We start from the raw sequence: 9,141 nt of genomic DNA on the forward strand, positions 1-9,141 counted from the left end.
AGATACGAGGAAAGGGTGGAGAGGAAAAAAGTAGAAAAAGTTTAATGAGTTTCTGAGCGATGGAGAAGAACGATAGCGACAGTGTGCGATGGAGGAGAGAGGACTGAGTGTGTGTGTGTGTGTGTGTGTGTGTGTGTAACAGAATATCAGAGCAGCCAGTTTTGGTTTCACATCAAGTCCTCTCACACAGCTTGCCATCCTTAAGTAAAAAGCATATCTCCCTCTGCCAGCTCTTCACCATTGAACTTTCTGTGGCAGAATTCAAGTCCCATGGCTGTGACAGCTGTGGGCCCTGATGTGGCGTTTCCCAGAGAGCCAGCCAAACATTCCTCCCTGCTTTGTGACTTACAATGGGCACAATAACTTTAGCAACAGCACGGCACTCAGCCGATGAGAGGAAGAGGAGAAGTGGTGGCTTGTTTTCTGAGAGTGTCAATTATCTGGCCGGCTATAGCTTGCACCGCTTTTTTTTTCTTCTTCTTCTTCTCCGCCTCTTCTCCTGCTCCTGCACCCCTTTCTCTCTTTCTCTCTTACTTTCTCCTTTTCCTTTCCCTTTCTCCCTGCTTTCCCCCTTTTATTTTTTTTCTCCTCCTCGCTTTGACCGCATTGCCTCACATTTGAGAAACATTATATGGTTTTGAAATACAACACTTTCCACTTTGTCATGTGCTTTGGCAGCGCTGCCCACGCATTGTGTAGGAGCTTAATTTCCATCCACTCTCGTCTTAAGTGCGGCTCAATTCATCTGGAGAGGATGTTAAGGCTTGCTCTGAGAGTTGAAAGAATACTACTAAATGAGCGGCGACAAAGACCAGCGCTGCGACAACAGAACCCGGCTCTATAGAAAGAGACTTCAAACTGTTTCTCTGTTTTTATTGCCTTGACTGGGTGTCAGCCAGCGCTGTCACACACACACACACACACATACACACATTACACATCCTGTCCCCCCTCTCTCCACTTCAGATCACATATCAAGCCAAACCATATTTCTCCTATTCTGGCTGGCTTTGAAATGTCACACCCATCCTATCAGTACAGGATGTATTATACTGACACACAACACCTCACTATGCAGAGGGAATAACCCCCCACCCCCACCCCCGAACGCCTCATTATTGCATACAAGCCTTTTTTTCTTTCTCCTATCATCATTCTTTTGTTCTTATGACCTGTTAAGGTGACCCTTAACACAGCGTGCGCATCTCCGTTCCGATATTTAGGCCTCGCCTCATAAAAAAAACAACATGGCCTTTCGTGCAGGATCCAGCCTTCCTACCTGCAAGCGTGCTAATTCGTCTGCGGGTAACAGGCCCCCTTTTTAGAGAGCAAGAAGCAGAGCGCTGGGCAATTTATTAGTCTAATTTAAAATGTCTGTCAGCAAAACGCTATGGGAGGCGGTGGTAACTGGCTCCGTGATGACAGCGCTGTGAATGGAGAATGTCATGTTATAAAGTGGATACATACAGCCACTGTTTATTATGCCAGGTTTAGGACCCTGACCCTGTGGTGGGGGGGGGGGGGGGGGGGCTCGTATATATACAAATTCATACTGATATAAAAAAAAACCACACAAACACACACACACCATCTGAGTGGATTGATCGCTAGAGATTCATTTATTATTCCGGGCATTCTGACCTGACCTGAACTAGAATTGGCCTCAATTTAGTGTGTGTGTGTGTGTGTGTGTGTGTGTGTGTGTGTGTGTGTGTGTGTGTGTGTGTGTGTAACAACAGCTCTGCGAAAGCACCCGCGTCCTTTCTGAGATGACTCAGTTCTTGGCAGGGATCTGCGATGTCAGTGACTCCACAATAATCCGGTATCACCTTTCTTACGTTCACCTTTTTATTTCTAGACAGCTGCGTACAATTTTATTTCTCTCTCTTTCTTCTCTGGCAGGCTCGCCTTTGGAACTACTGTGTCAGGAGGGAGGATGTATCAATGCTCTATAGCTGATGGAGAGAGACACACAGAAAGAGGAAGAGGGACCTGAGTTTAAAAAAGATTCGTCCCTGTGAGCGAATGCCAGGAAAAAACCATTTGGATAGATGTGTTGCATACGTTGCATCAGTGTGGAGAAATATACAGTAATCAGTAGAAATTCTTCTGTTTATTTCGACTTATGGAAAAAAATGGGGATTGATTTATCCAGCTTCAATTCATCGAGTTGAAAACATATTTTCTCCCCGCACTCCATTCCTGTTTGCAAGGGCTTTTTAAACATGAAATATTAAAATGTTCCTGAGCACAGATTATTCAACAACACATGCTTATTTTATCATCATCAGGTTTGATTATATAAACTTTTTTCCCTGTCAGTTCAACGTGATCTTGTGGGATGGTGTATAAATAGCACTTAGCCACTTTAAAGACAAGTTTGCTTATCATGTTTTTTTGCAACTAATTTGATGTTGTTGAACAGCTGAACAGAGAACTTCAGGATAACTGCCAAAAATTTGAAATCTGAGGAAGGATCCAACAAAGACAACAAAACAGAACTAAAGAGGGAATGGAGGAACAGGTGACAGACAGGACTGATTGGCTGGGAAAGACACTGGGAGCAGGGCTGGCCTAACGAACATGAAGCAGGGCAGGTGTGAGCAGGAGCACACGAACACACAGGTGGACCAGAACATAGAAAAAACAAAAACCTCTCAATGATTACCTGATTCAAGTAAAACTGTCCCAGAAATCACCATGAGTAAATTAAGAAAGCAAGAAAGTTTAAAGATAAACAAATAACTTAAACTAGGAAAACCGAATGATCCAAAAGCCAAGGCAACGTAAGAGTAACACAATGAAACTGAAAAAACATTAAAACAGAGATACAAAAACATGGGGCCATGACAGATTTGGGTTAAAAATGATAGGTAGAATGTGATAAAAAAATATCCAGTTTAACAGTAGTAAAATGCCTGATGTAATGTCCCAGTGTGATGGTCAGGCTGTCCAATGGGTGGTCTTGAACAGTGCTCTCCTGCTGCTTTTTTTCCAGCAAACTTATAGCCCTCCACCCAAACTGCCTCATCCTAATAAAATAAAATAAAAATATATAAATAAAGTCACACTATATTGATATCTGAAATGCGTCACCTCCCCATCACTCCCTGTAACTACAGGATGCTTTCGACGACTGAATTTACAACCTAAATGGTGTGAAATGACACACTGGAAGTAAAAACTGCATAGTGATAACTCGTGAAATGACTTTAGAAACTTGTGTGCCATTTATACGTCATTTGGTGACACCAGGCTGGTTAGTTTGGAATGGTGGGTAGCTCTAAATACTAAGTTAGCCTCAACTGTCAGGGCTAGAAAAGCCAGACAGTGGGGCAAATCAGAGCTGTAAAACATTCAAACAAACAATACAATGTGTCTTAATTGCTGAATTTATCCAAAATTGGCCCGGAATCTGAAAACGACCTGATTTAAGCTCTACCCTAAATAAAGCCTCTGCTCCAGTGTTCATCTTGGCATTGTTGAAATAACGCTCGGGGCTGTTGTTGGTTAGCGTCAGCGAGACGATGAAATATAATCCGGAAAGTCCAGTTGTAACCACAGATTTATGCTTTTAAAGTCCTTTCAGGTGCCAAGTAGTTTGTTATATTCACAGACAGAATTTTTACAACTCTGGAAAGGCATCAAGGTGGCTCCGGTTTTACAATTTCACCTTCTGTTGTGACATTCGTGAAGTAAACATTAGAAATATAGCGTTCATGTTACAAAGTAATCTACCAGGAATGTGATCTTGTGATTGCTGAAAGCTCGCCAGATGACATCACGTTTCAGTAAAAAGTTTAGACTTTTTGCACTTTTTTTTTTTTTGGAGGACGTATCTGCGCTGGCACCACCGCTGGCTCCATGCAAATGAATAACAGGGCTGAGATTTTTTTTATAATAAAGGGATAAAGTCAGTCTGAATGCGGTCAAAGAAGATGTGTATTAGCTTTGTCATTTGATTTTTGTTAGGTTTAGTCCAGCTCTTGTTAGAGGCATTTATCATGCATTTTTTGCTGTCTAAGCAATTTTAGGCTGTTTACAGTTACCGTAGTTATAAGTGTGGTTGTTGTCTATCGAGAGGTCGGTGGAAAAGCCGCTGACTGCCTGTTCACCCTCAGTTAATCCAGCCTTCGTTCCCAGGCTGTGTTTGAACAGAGCAATTCACTCTGATTCCTGCTCACCTTACCACAGCTATGTTGCTTTCAACAGTGTGATCATTAAGAATCTCGATTTACTGTCTGGGTTTAGGTTGAGAGGAGAAACTAAAACGTTCATTAGTTACACAATCCAAACCTTGAAATGCTCCGGCTGTTAGTCACCCATTGTTGTTGCAAAAAATGAACACGACTTTTATTTCCTGGAAAACCCAGACGCCTGAAATATTGTGACTTCTCCCACTTTAAACATTCTTTTACATTTTCTCAGAGCAGTGCAACAAGAAACTGATGTGTTTCTTAATAGATCAATATTTTTTTAATTAGTGTGAGCCCGTGTCTTTCTGGTTGTGAGTGTTAAGTGCGTCTGCTACCAGCCTGCGCCTCCCCACTGCTGTGCGTTTTCAAACTTGCTCAAGGATGCATCAATGCCGACACGGTTGTCCTGCATGGGCATCTGTGCTGGTTGTCTGGCCAGGAGTGTGTACATGACGGTGTGTGTGTGTAAATACACTGTATATCTGTGTGTAGCTATCCCTTTCAGCTGGTGGGTGGCAGGGCTGAGCAGGACCAGCTGGCCAGCTGTACAGGGCACCACGGTACCCTCTGACCCCCGGCCAGTGGGGGATCCGGGCCGACGGTGGCACGGCCATAAATCCACGGACGCAGAGCATGTGGAGGCATTCAGGAGGCAGACACATCACCTGCTGCCTGCCGGCACGCCGCTTCCCTCACTGCCCTCCTCCACCGCGGCGCCTTTGCTCTCTGTCAAGTGCAAATTGTTCCCATGGAAATAGAGAAAAAACACAAAGCTTTTATTAAATGGGAGAGTTTCAAACAATCAAGTTCTGATTGTTGGAGTCAGGCTGTGTTTTCTACACACTCGTGGTTTATACACACATTTCAGTCTGTTCTAATGTTCTGTCTCTGAAAAATTACCATCTTTTATCCCCCACAGTGAAATCCCAATGGCACAGCAACAACTTAATGAATGGGTGGCACCAATCCATAGGAATACCCCCCCCTAAAAAAACAAAAAAAACAACAAATGAAAAGAAAGGAACAAATGAGCAAACACCCCCCATGAACTGCACTTCTATTTGTCAATGTGTCACATTTAAATCCAAGATTCTGCTGATTGGATTTTGATGAAACTTGGGATAATGATGCATCTCAGCATTCCAGCTCTTAACTAATTACCATTATTTCACACACTATCGGCTGGATTTCGATGAAAACTTAAAGACACCATCCCAACGTCTCACTATTATACTCCAGTTTCAAAATAACATACGGATCGCTGAATAAAAGGAACCATCTCACTTGTAAAAAAAAAAAAAAAGAGATGTCTTTCCATTTGGATGCAGCCCACAAAACAAAGTAGACTGCCAGATTCATGCAAAAGAAAACATTTAATGACCACATGTCAGCTGCCCTGCTCATTACAAGACATTTCAGAGAGCATCCCTTAAATGACTTGTTTAATTCTAGCATTTGGAGGAGTAAACAAACACAACGCTGTGTAATTACAGGCTTAATTAACTCAAGTGCTTGACTGGAAGACGGGGACGGAGAGACCAGAGGCAGAGGAGGAGTCCTCCTCTCCATTGATTCCCAATCAGCACAGAGGGGGCAGCTCAGAGTGACTGTGTGTAAAAGCCAGAGAGGAAGATGATGAAGCCTGATGTGCATTTTTGTAACATTTAGAACATCTAAAACACAATATTAAGTTACTTATTATTACCAGCCTTGTTTCTCAGTCAGTTTGCTTGGGTACAATTATCATGAAAAAGGCAGCGGGGTGGCTAAGAGCACAGCAAATACCTGTTTATGTTCAATCGTCCATGACAGGAAGTGTTCATCCTCATGGAGTGCCTTTATGAAAAAAAATCCCTACTAGTTCCCTATGACCCCCCCCTCAGGCAGTGTTTCTGTGCCTGTCTACAGGGACAGTACACTAACCCTTAATAACTGACATGTTAGTAGAAAAACAAAATAAACCACATACACACATAGTATAGTAGAAGCTTAAGATATATGATCCCCTCCAGACATTTATATAAATTTAAAAATAGTTTGCTTGGAATAATAATATGTGTCTGATATGGTTTTTCCACAAAAAAAAAAGTATAATTACCGCACTAAACCCTTCAAAATAACATCTCTTCCTTCTCCCTCATTAAAAATGTATAAATATGCAAATGTTTTTCATCTCAGAAGTTGAACCGCTGGACACTGCTGGTCTATTCTCAGTGTTTATGCACCGGACGCTTCAAGTTTACACATGACTCTTGTGTACGCTCGTGGACCAGGATTGGCTCCAAACTTGTGATGTCACAAACCACGCTTGCAGGTCTCCTAATTAATATCAGATTTTCAATAAGCACAGAGAAACTTCCCACTTTGTGTTACTGTTAAGGTTACTAGCAATGACTTGAAATGAATTCATGGGAAAGCTCGTCTGTATTTTCTGGGAACGGCAGTGTTTTTCTAGGGAAACTTCATAAGAAATGATTAGGAAACTTTGAAGGTGAAAATAAAGTGTTACCTAAACTGCTTTTCTTAAATAAATAGTGAGGTTTTTGGCTTCAGCTTTACTATGAATCACTCCAATCAGGCTGGGAACGGGTATGATTCACTCGGTATTGCACTACATTGACTAATGGCATCTGGGATTAAAGAGGCTTCATGGACTCGACATGAAATACACATGAAGTACCTGTCACATTATCTTTTAACTCTGAGAAAGTTGGAATGAAGCAACAGAAACTAGTATCAGTGTTAAGCAACTACCAGCCACAACCTGTACATAGCAACATAATACTAGCTAGTGCCAATCATATGTGTTTATACAGAAACAAAATACACTGATAGAAAAATAAATGTCAGGCAAACACTTCCTGTGAACTGAACTGTGTGTTTTTATAGTGTACTCTATTGTAATTTTTAGAAACCATCATTATGCTGTGAGCCATTTGTGCTGTAAACATCCAGTATGTCTGCCAGAAGGAGTGTTACACCAAATAAAAGCCCCCCTTTTTCAATTAAAGTTAGGTTCAGTATAACAGGGTTGCTATGCACCTTTAATAATCCATTCCTCATGGTTGGAATCAATAATATTTCTTTCTGGATGCGCTGAGAGTATCCTACAGGGGTCTCAGTGTAGTGTACCTATTTTGTCATAGTGGGGAAAGCAGAGGCGTAACTAATAATGTTAACGAAGCCTTCCATTCCATTTAAAAGTCCCACTGAGTCATTCATGTTATTAATTACAACTGCTATAACATGTCAACATGTCTGCGATGAAAAATGTTCAGATTGAATGTTTTGAGGCCTGATTATTAAACGGTGTGTATCCATTCTTTAACCTTGTCGTTTTCTCTTTCACACACTCACACCTGGCACTTAAGTTTCAATACAGGTGGATTGGACAAGGCTGCATCTGTTTGTATCAGCTAAAAAGGACTCACACGCACATGCGCACGCACACACACACACACACACACACAGGTGGAGGAACACACAGCAGCACCTAAGTCAACAGAGTGGGTGACAGAGAGACGGGCTATTGCCCACAAGCTCAGAGTCATTGAGTCTAGACTCCAGATGTTGGCAGAACATAACCCACCACACACCCACCCATTCACCCACCTACACACCTACACACACACACACACACACACACACACACACACACACACACACACACACACACACACACACACACACACACACACACACACACACACACACACACACGCACACACACATTGAATATCCCAAGCAGGCTCAGTCAGGCTTGTCTTCATGAGGCAGCATCCCTGCCAGATGTCACTGAGTGTTGATAGGGTCTCACCACTGTTGGAGACCAGTGTGTGTGGGAGTGTTTGTATTTGTGCTTATGTTAGTGCACAGTGATTTTATGCCACCGCACACACACAATGTATACTCTGTGTGTGTGTGTGTGTGTGTACAGTATATATAATGCAGAGCCCTTGGAGCAGCTTGAGAACAGTAGCGCCACACAGCAGGAGTCGGCGCAGACAGGGCTGCTCTGTTTGACGAGGTGCTAAATGTTTGTTGTGCTTTTCGATGTCTAATCTGTTGCCATAACATATGCATTTCTTCAGCTGCTGAGTGATGATTATGAAAGGAAAACTGGCAAGACTGCGTTGTGTCATTACAAAGGCTTCATACTGCAAATATTCTCAACTTTTAGCGGCGCCGCAGCAGGGATTTATGACTGTACAGACAGTGATTGATTGATAGGCAGCTGTTTTGACTCACACACACACACACGTATGATTGTTTCCATTGAGATATAGTGACATCAAACAATCAGTGTCATCATTTATCATTCACAAGGGGCGTAATTTGTCTTTATTTGTAAAATGTTTGCAGTACTGCTGTCCCAAAGTTGTCATATTCACACCTAAATGTTCCTTCCAGGCAATACCTCTTCCTCCATGAATATATAAGATAGTAAAATATCACAACCCAGTACAACACAACCCCAAACATATCAAATTTGAACATTTAAGGAATGGTACAACATTTCTGGGAGATATTATTTTTTTCTTTCAAAGGGCGAGACAAGATCAATATCAATCTGCTGTCTGTGCTTCAGGTGCAGCTGTGGAGTCAGCACTTCATTTTTATCCCTAACTGAAACTTACTCAATATAATATATATTCATACAACTATTTTCACATATGCAGCAATATTCCCCATGACTGGAAAAACAGACTTTGATGTGTAAAAATGTTCCCTTTCTGTATTTGTGTTTGCATTTCCAACATTTGCATGGTTACATTAAATATGACATGATTAAAACTCTACTTGATACAGCCATTTTCACATTGTCTGATTTAGTGAGATGGGACCGCTACAGAATAAAAGATAACAAAGAATACATTTTCATATTTATTCTGGAGAATAGCTCTTAGTGCCTCAGTAAGCACTGCGCTGAAGAAACACTCTGAAA

Source organism: Scomber scombrus, chromosome 7 (assembly GCF_963691925.1).
Source record: "Scomber scombrus chromosome 7, fScoSco1.1, whole genome shotgun sequence".
NCBI classification, from domain to species: domain Eukaryota; kingdom Metazoa; phylum Chordata; class Actinopteri; order Scombriformes; family Scombridae; genus Scomber; species Scomber scombrus.